This window comes from Chlorocebus sabaeus, chromosome 25 (genome assembly GCF_047675955.1).
Source record: "Chlorocebus sabaeus isolate Y175 chromosome 25, mChlSab1.0.hap1, whole genome shotgun sequence".
NCBI lineage: Eukaryota > Metazoa > Chordata > Mammalia > Primates > Cercopithecidae > Chlorocebus > Chlorocebus sabaeus.
In genome coordinates this window covers 77,017,586-77,033,656 of record NC_132928.1, presented here as the reverse complement: position 1 = coordinate 77,033,656, position 16,071 = coordinate 77,017,586, and positions in this window count along the sequence as shown.

Genomic DNA, 16,071 nt, shown 5'->3' with positions numbered 1-16,071 from the left:
GAAGGAGGTGAAAGACCTCTACAAGGAAAACTACAGAACACTGCTAAAAGAAATCATAGATGACACAAACAAATGGAAACACATATCATGCTCATAGATGAGTAGAATCAATAATGTGAAAATAAGCATACCGCCAAAAGCAGTCTACAAATTCCATGCAATTCTCATCAAAATACCATCATCATTCTTCAAAGAACTAGAAAAAAATATCCTAAAATTCATGTGGAACCAAAAAAGAGCCCACACAACCAAAGCGAGACTAAGCACAAAGAACAAATCTGGAGGCACAACATTACCTGATTTCAAACTATACTTTAAGACCATAGTCACCAAAACAACATGGTACTAGGATAAAAATAGGCACATAGACCAATGAAACAGAAGAGAGAGCCCAGAAATAAAGTCAAATACTTACAGCCAACTGATCTTCAACGAAGCACACAAAAACATAAAGTGGGGAAAGGACACCCTATTCAACAAATGGTGCGGAGATAATTGACAAGTAATATGTAGGAGAATGAAACTGGATCCTCATCTCTCACTTTATATAAAAATCAAATCAAGATGGGTCAAAGACTTACATCTAAGACATGAAACTAAAAAATTTCTAGAAGATAACATTGGAAAAATCCTTCTAGACATTGGCTTAGGCAAGCATTTCATGATGAAGAACACAAAAGCAAGTGCAATAAAAACAAATATAAACAGCTGGAACTTAATTAAACTAAAGAGTTTCTGCACAGCAAAAGAAACAGTCAGCAGAGTAAACAGACAACCCACAGAGTGGGATAAAATCTTCACAATCTATACATCTGACAAAGGACTAATATCCAGAATCTACAACACACTCAAACAAATTAGCAAGAAAAAAAACATCCTGTCAAAAAGTGAGCTAAGGACATGAATAAACAATACACAAAAGAGAATATACAAAGGCCAACAAACATAGGAAAAAATGCTTAGCATCACTAAGGATCGGGGAAATGCAAATCAAAACCACAGTGTGATACCACCTTACTCCTGCAAGAATGGCCATAATAAAAAAATAATAGATTTTGGCAGGGATGCGGTGAAAAGAGAAGACTTCTACACTGTTAGTGGGAATGTAAACTAGTACAACCAATATGGGAAATAGTGTGTAGATTCTTTAAAGTACGAAAAGTAGACCCACCATTTGTTCCAGCAATCCCTCTATTGGGTATCTACCCAGAGGAAATGAAGTCATTATACAAAAAAGATATTTGCACACACGTGGTTATAGCAGCATGATTTGCAAGAGCAAAAACATGGAACCAATCCAAATGCCCATCAATCAATGAGTGGATAAATAAACAGTGGTACATGATCAAATACTACTCAGCTATGGCTGAGAAATGAATTAATGGCATTTGTAGCATGCTGGATGGGATTGGAGATTATTAATCTAAGTGAAGTAACTCAGGAATGGAAAACCAAACATCGTATGTTCTCAGTGTTAAGCGGGAGTTAAGCTATGAGGATGCAAAGGCACAAGAATGACACAGTGAACTTTGGGGACTCAGGGGAAAGCATGGGGAATGGCTAAGGGATAAAAGACTACAACATGGGTTCAGTGTATATTGCTCAGGTGGTGAGTGTACCACAATCTCACAAATCACCACTAAAGAACTTACGTTATGAAATACCACTTGTTCCCCAAAAATCTATGGAAATAATTATAAAAAAAAAAAAAAAGGAGAGAAAGGTATCCAATTACTTTAGGAGGCCAAGGTGGGAGGATCGTTTAGGTCCGGAGTTTTAGACCAGTCTTGCCAACATGTTGAAACCCCATCTCTAATAAAAATCACAAAAACAAAACAAAAACAGGAAGAGAGAGAGATCTCTCTGCCACATGAGAACATAGGGAGAAGGAGACTATTTGCAAGTCAGGAAGAAAGCCTTCAGTTGAATTGGCCAGCACTTTGATCTTGGACTTCCCAGCCTCCAGAAGTGTGAGAAATAGATTTCTATTGCTTAAGCCAAAAAAACAAATTCGGAGGGAAAAATGTAGAGGTCTATGAAAGAAGATCTCCCGCAAATGCATAATTAACTCAAAGAGAAAGCCTAGAGTCTCCATGTTGCTCCTGTTTTAGGATTTCGAGTGATTTTATGAACATGGTTACAATAAAAATTTTCTGTCATGTATTAAAATAGTATACTTTGAAGTATGTTTTATATTAAAACAATAAAAACATGAACAGCAAAATAAAATAAAATACTAAAACACCAAATAATATATCTGAATGCTATTAAAAGCATGGGGACATTATTAAATAAAAAATCTACTTTGCATAATGACACCAATGATCATAAATATCTCTTAATATGCACAACAAAAGTAGGCAAAGTTCTTATGAAGAAAATGATAAAACTTTGTTGAAAGATATTAAACATGACCTATATTGACTGGAGAGAGACACAAGGTTCATGAACTGTAATAATGTCAACTTTCCTGAACATCTTAGAGTCTGAAAAATCCCAATCAGAATGCCAACACTGTTTTTTCCTAACTTGAAAAGCTCGTTTTAAAATGTACACAAAAGCATAGATGAGACTGTATTTGGAGTAAAAATTAATATAAAATGTAGCAACTGAGGCAGTGTGCTTTTGGTTAAATAGTAGAAAAAGTAGACAATGAGACAGAAAAAAAAAAAAAAAGCCCACGATCAGACCCGACGAATGTTGGAATGTGGTATGTAAATGGGATGGTATTGCTGACCAGTGTGAAGGGGCATACTGCTCAACAATAATTATCTAGCTGGCAGAATTTTTTTGGAACACTGCTATTTTTTAATATGTTTTATAATTTTCTGTTTAATTTATAGATAAAAATTTATGTATTTATCATGTAAAAATGTAATTAAAATATTTGTGGATACATAGATGTATATATTAACAGAATACATGAGGTATTTTTGTACAGGCATGCAATGTGTAATAGTCATATCATGGAACACTTTCATATTCATCCCCTCAAGCATTTATCCTCTCTTTTTGTTACAAATGATCCAATCATACTCTTTTATTTTTTAAATGTACAATTAAATTATTATTAACTGTGGTCCCTTGCTATGCTAGCAAATACTAGTTATTATTTATTATTTCTAATTTTTTACACCTATTAATGATCCCCAATTCGCCCCTACCACCACCACCACAAATCTCAGCCTCTGGTAACCATCCTTCTATTCTCTATCACCATGAGTTCAACTGTTAGGATTTTCAGATTCCACAGATAAGTGAGAACATGTGATGTTTGTCTTTCTATGCCTGACTTACTTCACTTAACATAATAACCTCCAGTTCCATCTCTGTTGTTGCAAATGACTAAATCTCATTCTCTTTTATGGTTCAATAGTATTCCATTGTTTATAAGCACTATATTTTCTTCATCCATTTATCTGTTGACAAGTAGGTTGCTTCCAAATCTTGGCTATTGGAAAGGTGCTACAACAAACATGGGAATGCAGATATTACTTAAATTATACTTATTTCCCTTCTTTTAGGTATATACTCAGCAGTGGGATTGCTGGATCATATATATGGTAGTTCTATTTTTAGTTTTTTGAGGAACCTCCAAACTCCTCTGCATAGCGGATGTATTATTTTGCATTCTCACCAACAGTTTATGAGGGTTCCCTTTTCTCCACATTCTTGTCAGAATTTGTTGTTGCCTGTCTTTTGGATATAAGCCATTTTAACTGGAGTGAGATGATGTCTCAATGTAGTTTTGATTTGCATTTCTCTGATGATAAGTGATGTTGAGCACCTTTTCACATGCCTATTTGCCATTTGTATGTTTTCTTTTGAGGATATCCATTCAAATCTTGTCCATTTTTAAATTGGATTATTGGCTTTTTTTCCTATAGAGTTGTTTGAGCTTCTTAAATATTCTGGCTATTAGTTCCTTGTCAGATGGATAGTTTTCAAATATTTTCTCCCATTTGGTGGGTTGTCTCTTCACTTTGTTGATTATTTCATTTTCTCTGCAGAACCTTGTTAACTGGGTGTGACCTTCTTTGTTCATTTTTGCTTTGGTTGCCTTTGCTTATGGGATATTACTCAAGAAATTTTTGCCCAGATCAATGTTATGGAGAGATTCCTCAATGTTTTCTTGTACTAGTTTCATAGTTTGAGGTCATAGGCTTAAGTCTTTAACCCACTTTGATTTGATTTTTGTATAAGGGAGAGATAGGGGTCTAGTTTCATTCTTCTGCATATCGATATCCCGTTTTCCCAGCACCATTTATTGAAGAGAATGTCTTTTCCCCAGGGCATGTTATTGGCACTCTTATTGCAAATGAGTTCACAGTCGGTGTGTGAATTTGCTTTTCAGTTTTATATTCTGCTTCATTGGTCAATGTGTCTGTTTATATGCCAGTACTATGCTGTTTTGATTACTATAGCTCTGTAGTATAATTTGAAGTCTGGTAATGTGGTTGCTCCAGTTTTGCTCTTTTTGTTCAGAATAGTTTTTACTATTCCAAGTCTTGTTGTGATTCTATATGAATTTTAGAATTTTTTTTCTATTTCTGTGAAGAATGTCATTGATATTTTGATAGGGATTGCATTGAATTTGTTGGTTGCTTTAGCTAGTATGAGCATTTTAGCAATTTTTGCTTCTTCCAATTTGTGAACATTGAATACCTTTTCATTTTTTGGTGTCCTCTTCAATTTATTGTATTAATGTTTTGTAGTTTTCATTGTAGAGATCTTTCACTTTTTTGGTTAATTCCTAGGCATTTACTTTTATTTATGTCAATTGTAAATAGGATTACTTTGTGATTTCTTTTTCCTGTTCACTGTTGGCATACAGAAATGCTACTGATTCTTGTGTGTCAACTTTGTATCCTGCAACTTTACTGAATTTGTTTATAAGTTCTAATAGTGTTTTTGGTAGCATCTTTCGGATTTTCCAAATGTAAGATAATATTATCTTCAAACAGGATAATTTGACTTCTCTTTTCCAATTTCGATGCCCATTATATCTGTTTCTTATCTGATTGCTCTCCTAGAACTTCCAGTACTATGTTGAATAACAGTGGTGAAAGTTGGCATGCTCATTGTGTTCCAGATCTTACAGGAAAGGCTTTCATTTCTTCCCCATTCAGTATGATACCAGCTGTGGGTTTGTTATATGTGGCTTTTATTATGTTGAGGTACGTTTCTTCTATCTCCAGTTTTCTTAGGGTTTTGACCATGAAGAGATATTGAATGTTATCAAATGCTTTTTCAGAATCAATTAAAATAATCATATGGTTTTTGTCCTTCATTCAGTCGATATGATGTATCATATTGATTTGCATATTTTGAACCACCCTTGCATCCCAGGGATAAACTCCACTTGGTCATGACTAATGATCCTTCTAATGCATTGTTGAATCTGGTATGCTAGTATTTTGTTAAGGATTTTTGCATCAATATTCATCAGGGATATTGGCCTGTAGTTTTCTTTCTTTGATGTGCTTTTGTCTGGTTTTGGTATCAGGGTAACACTGACCTCATAGAATGAGTTTGAAAGTAATTCTTCTTGCTGTATTGGAACAATTTGAGTAGGATTGGTATTAATTCTTCTTTTAAGGTTTGGTAGAATTCAGCAGTGAAGCCATCAGTTCCCAGGCTTTTCTTCACTGGGAGATGTTTTATGAGTGTCTGTCTCATTGTTATTGGTATGTTCAGGTTTTGGATTTTTTCCTGGTTCAGTCTTGGTATGTTGTATGGATCTGGAAATTTATCCATTCCTTTTTGATATTTCCAATTCATTGGCATATAGTTGCTCATAGTAGCCACTAATTATCCTTTGAATTTCTGCAGTATCAGTTGTAATGTCTCCTTTTCACCTCTGATTTTATTTATTTGGGTCTTATCTCTTTTTTTTTTCTTTGTTAGTCTGGCTAATGGTTTTTCAGTTTTGTTTATCTTTTTGAAAAACCCACTCTTTGTTTCATTGATCTTTTGGATTGTTTTCTTTATTTCAAACTTTTTTATTTCTACTTTCATGTTTATTATTTCTTCTACTAATTTTGGATTTGGTTTGCTCTTGCTTTTCCAGTTCTTTAAGATGCATCATTATTTATTTAAAGTTTTTCTTCTTTTCTGATGTAGGCATTTACAGCTCTAAACTCCCCTCTTAGTACTGCTTTTGTTGTATCCCAGAGGTTTTGGTATGTTGTTTTTCCATTATCATTTGTTTTAAGAAAATTTTCATTTCCTTCTTAATTTCTTCTGTGACCAACTGGTCATTCAGGAGCATATTTTTAAGTTCCCATGTGTATAGTTTCCAAAATTCCTCTTGTTATTGATTTCTAGTTATATTCTATTGTGGCCAGAGAAGATGCTTAATATTATTTCATTTTTTGAATGTTTTAAGACTTGTTTTTTGACATAACATATGGTCTGTCCTTGAGAATGCTCCATGTGCTGAAGAGAAAAATGTGTATTCTGTGCCATTTAATGAAATGTTCTGTAAATATCTATTAGGTCCATTTGTTCAGTAGTGCAGATTAAATCTGATGTTTGTTAATTTTCTGTCTAGGAGGTCTGTCCAACGCTTAAAGTGAGGTGTTGCAGTCTACAGCTATTATTGTATTGGTGTCTATCTCTTTTTAGCTCTAATAATATTTGCTTTATATATTTGGATGCTCCAGTATTGGGTGCATATATAAACAATCATTATATCCTCTTGCTGAATTGACCACTTTATCATTATATAAGGACCTTCTTTGTCTCTTACAGCTTTTGTCTTGAAGTCTATGTTGTCTGATATAAGAATAGCTACTTCTGCTGTTTTTTGGTTTCCATTGGCATGGAATATCTTTTTCTATCCCTTTATTTTCAGTCTATGTGCATCTTTATAGGTGGACTGCATTTCGTGTGGGCAATAGATCAATGAGTATTGTTTATTTTTATCAATTCAACCATTCTATGTCTTTTTATTGGACAGTTTAGTCCATTTACATTTAATGTTATTAGTGATAAATAGGGTTTTACTCCTTTCATTTTATTATTTGTTTTCTGGTTATTTCACAATCTTCTCTTCCTTCTTTCCTTTCTTCCTGTCTTTGTTTTGGTGAAGGTGATTGTCTCTGGTGATATAATTTAGTTTCTTGTTTTTTATTTTTTGTATATCTGTTGTATGTTTTTTTTGTATATCTGTTGTACGTTGAGTTTTCTAAGAGGCTTGCAAATACAACCCATTATTTTAAACTGACGACAACTTACCACTAATTGCATAAACAAACTGATACGCAAAAATAAAACTAATAAGAACTCCACACTTTATCTTCATCTTACTTTTTAGCTTTTTGTTGTTTCTCTGTATGTCTTATTGTACTGTCTATATCTAAAAAAGTTGTTGTAGTTATCATTTTAGACGGTTCATAGTTTAGTTTTTCTACTTAAGTCGAGTAATTTACACACCACAATTACAGTGCTATATTAGTCTGTATTTTTCTGTGTGCTTACTATTACCAGTGCATTGTATACCTTCCCATGATTTCTTATTGCTCACTAACATCTTTTTCTTTCAGATTGAAGAACTCCCTTTAGCATTTCTTGTATAAAAGGTCTGGTGTTGATTAAATCCCTCATTTTTTGTTTGTCTAGGAAAGTGTTTATTTCTTCATGCTTAAGAGAGAGTTTTATCAGATGTACAATTCTAAGGTAAAAGTTTTTTTCCTTCAGCATATTAAGTATGTCATGCCACTCTCTCCTAGCCTGCTAGCCTGTAAAGTTTCCCTGAAAAGTCTGCTGCCAGACATATTGGAACTCCATTGTATGCTATTTGTTTCTTTTTCTTGCTGCTTTTTGGGTCCTTTCTTTAACTTTGACCATTGGGAGTTTAATTATTAAATGCCTTGCAGTAGTCTTCTTTGGGTTAAATCCTCTTGGTATTCTATAACCTTCTGGTACTTGAATGTGGATATCTTTCTCTAGGTTTAGGAAGTTCTCTGATATTATTCTTTTGAATAAACTTTCTACCACTATATTTTCATTACCTCCTCTTTATGTCCAATAGCTGTTAGATTAACCCCTTTGAAGCTATTTTCTAGATCTTGTAGGTATGCTTCATTGTTTTTATTATTTTCTTTTGTTTCATCTGAGTGCTATTGTCAAATAGTCTGTCTTAAAGCTCACTAATTCTTTTTTCTTGATCAATTCTCTATTAAGAGACTCTGATGCATTCTTTGGCATGTCAATTACAATTTTCAATTCTAGAATGTGTGATTCTTTTAAATTATTTCAATATCTTTGTTAAATTTATCTAATAGAATTGTGAATTTATTCTGTGTTATCTTAAGTTTCTTTGAATTTTCTCAAAACAGCTATTTTGAATTGTCTGTCTGGTACATCATATATCTCTGTTTCTCTAGGATTACACCCTGTTGCATTATTTACTTCACTTGGTGAGGCCATGTTTTCCTAAATAGTGTTGATGTTTGTAGATGTTTGTCAGTGTCTGGGCGTTGATGAGTTAGGTATTTGTCATAGTCTTCACAATCTGAGCTTGTTTGTGCCTGTCCTTCTTGGGAAGGTTTTCTGGGTATTCAAAGGGACTTAAACTGCAAACCCAATAAATACATGTTTTGCAGACTTATAGAGGTACCACCTTGGTGATCTCGTATAAGATCTAGAATAATTCTCTTGATTACCAAGCAGAGAGTTTTGTTCTTTCTGTTGCTTCCTCCCAAACAAATGGAGTTTCTCTCTCTGTGCTTGCCCACCTGGAACTAAGTGTGTGGTGATGCAAACATCCCTGTGGCCACCACCACTGGGACTCTGCTGGGTCAAACCTGAAGCCTGCACAGCACTGGACCTTGCTTAAGGTCCTTCCCTTCAGGGGGAGTTAGTTCCCCCAGGCCCCGTATGTGTCCAGAGATGCTGTCTGGGAGCTAGGGATTCGGGTCAAAAAACCTGAGCAATTCACCTGATGTTCTAGTCTACTGTGGCTAAGCTGATATTCAAACCACAATACAAAACCCTTTGTACTCTTTCCTCCACTTTCCACAGGCAGAGGAGCCTCTCCCTGTTGCCGCAATCACCGCTGATCCTCAGGGCGTTCTGACAAGATATATTTAATAGGATTCTCCCACACAATACACAAAAATAAGTAATTTGCCTAAGTCAAAGACAAATGTGAAAGACAAAATTTCAAAGTTTTAGCAGAAAACTAACTGAGTTATGGAGAGATTCCCTAAACCAGACAAAGTAGCAAAAACTTTTGAAGGAAGCATTTATGAATCTAGTTACATTCAAAGTAAAATTTCTGTTCAAAAAAGAAATCATATGAAGAATATATAAACTTTTAAAACTCAATAAGGAAGTGACAATAAGTCTAGAAGATGAAATAGCAGAAGACATGCTCAGACATTTCATAGAAGATGTATCAGTGACTCACAAATGAAAATGCTCACAATATCAAGAGTCATCAGAGAAATGCAAACTTAAAATAAAAATGAGATACATGTTTATATCTAATATGTTGAAAGAAACTTAAAAATCTAAAAATGATAGGCATGTGGAATAGTAGAAGATTTGAAATCTGCCTGTGGGAATGTAAATTGGTACATCCTCTTCGAAAAGCCTGATGATATTACCTAGTAATTTGCACATGATCCAACACAGACCTAGAGATCTAGCTACTAAACATATACCCTCTGGAAACCATTTTCATGTTCACAGTAACATTGTTGATTGTACGAAAAAATTGGAAACCACCTACTCTCTGTTACTGGAAAAATAGATACACCCATTTGGGCAAATTCTTAAAATGGAACTGTGCACAACAGTTAAATTGAATGAAATGTAGCTACAGAAGTTAACAGACCCTCAGAAGCATAATATTGAATAAAATTCAATAAAATAAAGCAAGTCAGTGGATAATTTATACATTTATATTTACCAAGGTTTGAATACAAACAAAACTAAATGATATCTCATTTAAGGATACAAGTCTAGGGAGATAAACAACAATGAAAAAAATGACAAGTACAGAGCACAAAGTAATGGATACCTTTGGTGGGTAGAAAGAACAATTAAGTTGGGGAGAAGCACTCAAAGGGCATCAACAATATTGCTAATGTTCTGTTTTGTAAGCTAAATAGTGTCTTTCAATATATGTTTATTAGACATACTATCTGAAATAATAAATAAAACACAGCTAGTCACAGAAAATTTGAGTTTTGAGGTGGAGCACTCTCGAGCATGGGAGGATGACATGATGATTTAGTTTTGTGTATTGATTTATGAGGATGGTAAAATAATTAATTGGATAACACAGTTCATATTGTTAACCTGAAGATTTTGGTGACGTCAAGAAAATTTATATAGATTTAGTGATCATCACCATAAAGTTCATAGGACACCGTGAGAGCCCCTGAGCCTGCCTCTCCTTCTCTCTGCACACTGCATGGCTAGCTCTTTAAGGTCTTCAAATTCCAACTCCTCCGAGAGCTCTGACCTGTCTAAACTGTTCACATGTGTCCTTTCCTTCTAATTATTTGCTTAGCTTCTAATTTGATTGTATCATAGCATTATTCTCAAGTTATTTCACATTTTTGTTTGAACATTCACCTGTATGTTATCTCCATCTTCCTCTAGACAATAAGCTCTAATAAAGAAGAAAATGTCTATTTCACTTATAGTTGAATGCCTAAATCAAAGCCTATGTATAGACATTTCTGAATAAACATTTGCTGAATAAGAGAATGATGACTGTGATAAACCAATAAACACCAGGAAGAAAGAGCTGACTTTTTCACTTCCGCACATCAATGAGAAAAAGTCCAAATGAAGTCCCTGAAGGATGGAGTTTTCCTCAGTGAAACTGATGTGCCTTTGTTTTATGTATAATCCAGTACCCCAAAGTCACAAGAGATTAGACACCGCTATTTTTAATTGCTTTCTTGTATAATATACTTCTTTGTGGACTGAGGTTAATGGCATGTTCTATGAGATCCCGCTGGAATAACAGGGTCACTGACAGTACTTTCTTCCCATGACTTTATCAGAATTGCTGCTACTTTTATATCTCGTTTTGTTTTCAAGTAGAAGGTTAGAATATTGAACTCCAGAGTATCTCATGCTTACCTTCTTATTCCATTAGTACAGGTGTGCTCTTAATTCCCTGCGCCCAAAAGCAAGGCTGTCCACAAGCCGTATCACAGGCTACAAGAAGACATTTCTTTGTGTCTGCATGAGGGCCTCAGTATTCATAGTCCAGAATAGCAAGCCCATAACTTCCTTGAAAGAAGCAAATTTGTACTAAAAGTAAAAACACAGACCACATAGTCACCACAATAATTACTACATCTATTTGCTAGGAAAAACACCAAGATTCAGAATTTGGGAAATTAGTCCAGACTTTCACTGATTCACAGTGTTGGTTGGTTCATCACAGTCTTCATTTATTTGTTTGGTTGTGATTGTCCTCCTCCAGTGAGATCCCTTTACCTGTTACCTTAACTAGTAACTCCTAGTTGATCTTGTGCTGAACGAGGCAACAGAGGTACTGATCATGTAGACGATTACACTGAGTCATCTGATGACCGATCAATCTCTGTGGCTAGAAAGATTGAGCTTAACATTTTCTAATTCAATATGGACCTCGAATATGACAGCATAATTCTCAAGATAAATACTTGTTTTCTTTTAACTTTACTATGCTATAGATATTAATATGTATTTATAAAGTGAACTCTGCATTATCAATCTTTTTTTAAAAAATAGAACTCCATAATTATGTTATATTAAAACATTTAGGTCTATCGTTTTACTTCATTCACTTTTTTTTTTTTTACTCCGCCAATGTTATAAAATAAAAATGGATTTCTTTGCCGGGCGCGGTGGCTCAAGCCTGTAATCCCAGCACTTTGGGAGGCCTGGACGGGCGGATCACAAGGTCAGGAGATCGAGACCATCCTGGCTAACGCGGTGAAACCCCGTCTCTACTAAAAAAAAATACAAAAAACTAGCCGGGCGAGGTGGCGGGCGCCTGTAGTCCCAGCTACTCGGGAGGCTGAGGCAGGAGAATGGCGAAAACCCGGGAGGCGGAGCTTGCAGTGAGCTGAGATCCGGCCACTGCACTCCAGCCTGGGCGACAGAACGAGACTCCGTCTCAAAAAAAAAAAAAAAAAAAAAAAAAAGCCTTTTCAAACTAGAGAGAGAGAAGAGCTTTGAAGTTGTCTGTTCTATTCTATTGCATTTATTAGTAATTGGTATATGGCTTGCATTCATATATACATTAAGCAATGCAAAAATACAATATGAGCAACTTGTTTTGGTGAAAAATATAAGTTATTTTCTCAGCTTATCACAGTTTATATACTAATTTTGATGTGATCCTAGAAATATCCTGATTGGCATTCAATTCATTTAAGTTGAAAGCAACAAAAAAGTTTCACCAAATGCTTGCATTACTATACAAAGTTTGGGGATGTGACAATTTCTCGGTAATATTACATGACTACCTGTCTAATAATAATTTCATTTTTCTTGATTTTATGCTTGCTTCTGGGTTACTAATGTTTTATCTCAGGACATTATGACTGTTTTACAGGTGGGGAAATGGAAGTGAATGAAAGTTAAGCAATGTGCCCAATGCTTACATAATTATTTGTAGAGCTAAAATTCAAAACCAGGTCTGTAAACTTCAGAGCTACAGCATTTATCCAATATATTATATATCAGGGGCTCAATAAATCTTTGCTATATTTAAGTGAATTTTTCTACCCAAGAATCAAAATATCAAATTATAAGCTGAAAGGATTAAAGAAGTAAATTCAGAATTTGAAAGAATGGCAGAATTAATGGTCACATTCTAATGACCATTACATCTTCGTGTGTGAGGTGTGTTTGTCTGTATCTTCATATTTTGCAGCTCCCAAGATTCAGGGCCTTTTACCAATAAATATCTAAAGGCAATGATGAAAAGTGTAAGCAGCAAGCCAAAAATAATTTGGTGTTGATGATTCCAAAGGGCAAAGAAAAAAAATTACTTTGAAATGAAAACATTCACATCCTTTAAAATCTGTTCTCATAGTTCCCAAGTGGACTAATAACTTGCTTGATTTCTTTCTTTTACTCTGAAGCTGCTGATGAATTGATTGAAAATCATGTGTACAATACAGCAGGTGTTTCTTGTTTTTGTTTTGTGATAATACTTACAAAGAGGTAGTGAAAAGAATTACAAAATGAGGATAATCTGGGAATAACGAACAGAGCTTCTTTTCCCATTACTGGTGCTCTGTATTCACAAAAGCGTTACAGTTGTATGAACCACATACTGAGAAAACAAAAAGCTGGAAATAAGCTAATATTGAAGTGTGTGTTTTGAAACATCTAACTTGATGAAAACAATGTATTTATTCATTTTATTTCATTTACTTGACATTTTATTTCTGTTCTGGGGTTTCTGTTTTCAAAATCCTGCTCATTTTCATTATTTCTGTGATGATCATATTCTTCCACACCAAAAAGAAAATGTATACTCACCTTGCTACAAAACATACGTGCACACACAGACAGGCACACAAATAAATGCACACACATAAGTACATGTACACATGCTTACAACTACACACACATAAAAAGCAAACACACAGGCACACACATAAACCTCCCCCTAATAGATACATACATATTCATATATGCTCACTAGATTAGATGCATACATATTCACATATGCTCACTAGATTAGATACATATTCACATATGCTCACTAGATTAGATACATATTCACATATGCTCACTAGATTAGATACATACATATTCATATATGCTCACTAGATTAGATGTATACATATTCACATATGCTCACTAGATTAGATGCATACATTTTCACATATGCTCACTACATTAGATATATACATATTCATATATGCTCACTACATTAGATACATATTCACATATGCTCACTAGATTAGATCCATACATATTCATATATGCTCACTAGATTAGATACATACATATTCACATATGCTTACTAGATTAGATACATACATATTCACATATGCTTACTAGATTAGATACATATTCACATATGCTCACTAGAATAGATACATACATATTCACATATGCTCACTAGAATAGATACATACATATTCACATATGCTCACTAGATTAGATGCATACATATTCATATATGCTCACTACGTTAGATACATACATATTCACATATGCTCACTAGATTAGATGCATACATTTTCACATATGCTCACTACATTAGATACATACATATTCGCATATGCTCACTACATTAGATACATATTCACATATGCTCCCTAGATTAGATGCATACATATTCACATATGCTCACTACATTAGATACATACATATTCACATATGCTCACTACATTAGATACGTACATATTCACATATGCTCACTAGATTAGATACATGCACATTCACATATGCTCACTAGTTTAGATACATACATATTCACATATGCTCACTACATTAGATACATACATATTCACATATGCTCACTACATTAGATACATACATATTCACATATGCTCACTAGATTGGGAAAATCACCTTGATATAAATATAATTTATAATTGTTTAGGATTGGGAAAATCACCTTGATATAAATATAATTTATGATTGTTTAACATCTTTACATTTTAAAAGTATCAACTACTCTAGCAGATGACAGAATAAAATAAAAGCTTTTAATTTCAGATTGTTCACCTACTTTAAAACAAAAAATTAAAATTTGACACATATACAGGAAAAACAAAATGAACCTCAAATGTAGGCTTTTTTTAAAAATGAGGCCAACATTTGTCTAAACCCTGTCAAAGTCAAGAAATAGAATACTTTCAGAGCCCCAGAAATGCTGACTCTTTTCTCTCCTTGTAAGTAACAACAATCTTGAAATTGTGGTCAGTATTTTCTTTCTCTTTTATGTAGTTTCACTGGGTACAGATGTCTGAATAACAGTGACAGTGTAGTCTCGTTTTGACATTTATATTTCTTTCAAAGAGTATGTATTTTTTTGCATTAATCTCGTTTCCTTAGTGGTACATATGTGTGATTTATCCACGTAGTTGCATTTTTCCTGTTAATTTCCACACTGTGAGAAATAAATATCTGTTATTTATAATCCACCCAGTCTATGGTACTCTGTTATAGTAGCTTGAACTAAGATATTGACTGATAAATTGATTATTAATATATTGGTTTGCCAATTAAATAGTCTCATCCTAAAACTGTTTTCAGAGATCGAATTATTTCTAAAATATAATACATTTGTGTACACTGATTAGGAAAAAGTCCATTCATTTAAATGGACTTATGATAAATAAAATAGTTAATCATGTAGTCAAGATATTAACTTATACTAATAAATTGATTCATCACCATTTGTGTATTAAATGTATTTTTGTGTATTAAATGTATTTTTAAAACTTGGTCTTAATATTTTTGGATTTTTTTTCATAAAATTGCTTTAAGTTTGAAATTCGATCTTGTGGGTTAATAAATTTCAAAATTTTTGACTCATCTATAATTGAGAAAAATATTATCTTCAGAGATATTGATATAAATTCTACAGTCAGAGAAACTTTTGCTCTCTGGAGAATATAGTGTATTGAAAATTTTTGATATTGTAGCTTAAATATTTTTACAGATATTGTCCTTGGATCTCCATCTATGAATACCTTTCTTTCTTAGTTTAATTAGGAAAAAGCAATTAAAATAAATTGTTTTGTTTATGCTGCAAAATCATAGGCCTTACTAATTTCATTTCATTCTAGTAAATACATCCATTTATTTTATTAAACATACAAACTCCAACAAAAATTTTCTCCTGCAAGTCATTATATTATAGAAAGGCATTACAAAATTGAGAAATGAAATTATATAACAGGTTGCATATCCTTTGTTTAATCTGTTCAATTTCTCTCTTGACTTTGTCATATATTTCTGCTTACGTATTTTGTTTTCAGTGATTCAGTAGAAACTTCAAACATTTTGGTACTATATTTATAGAAAAATTTATTAAATATTTTTACCGGTTTTGCAAAAACAAAGGATACTCGTCTTTAGGGT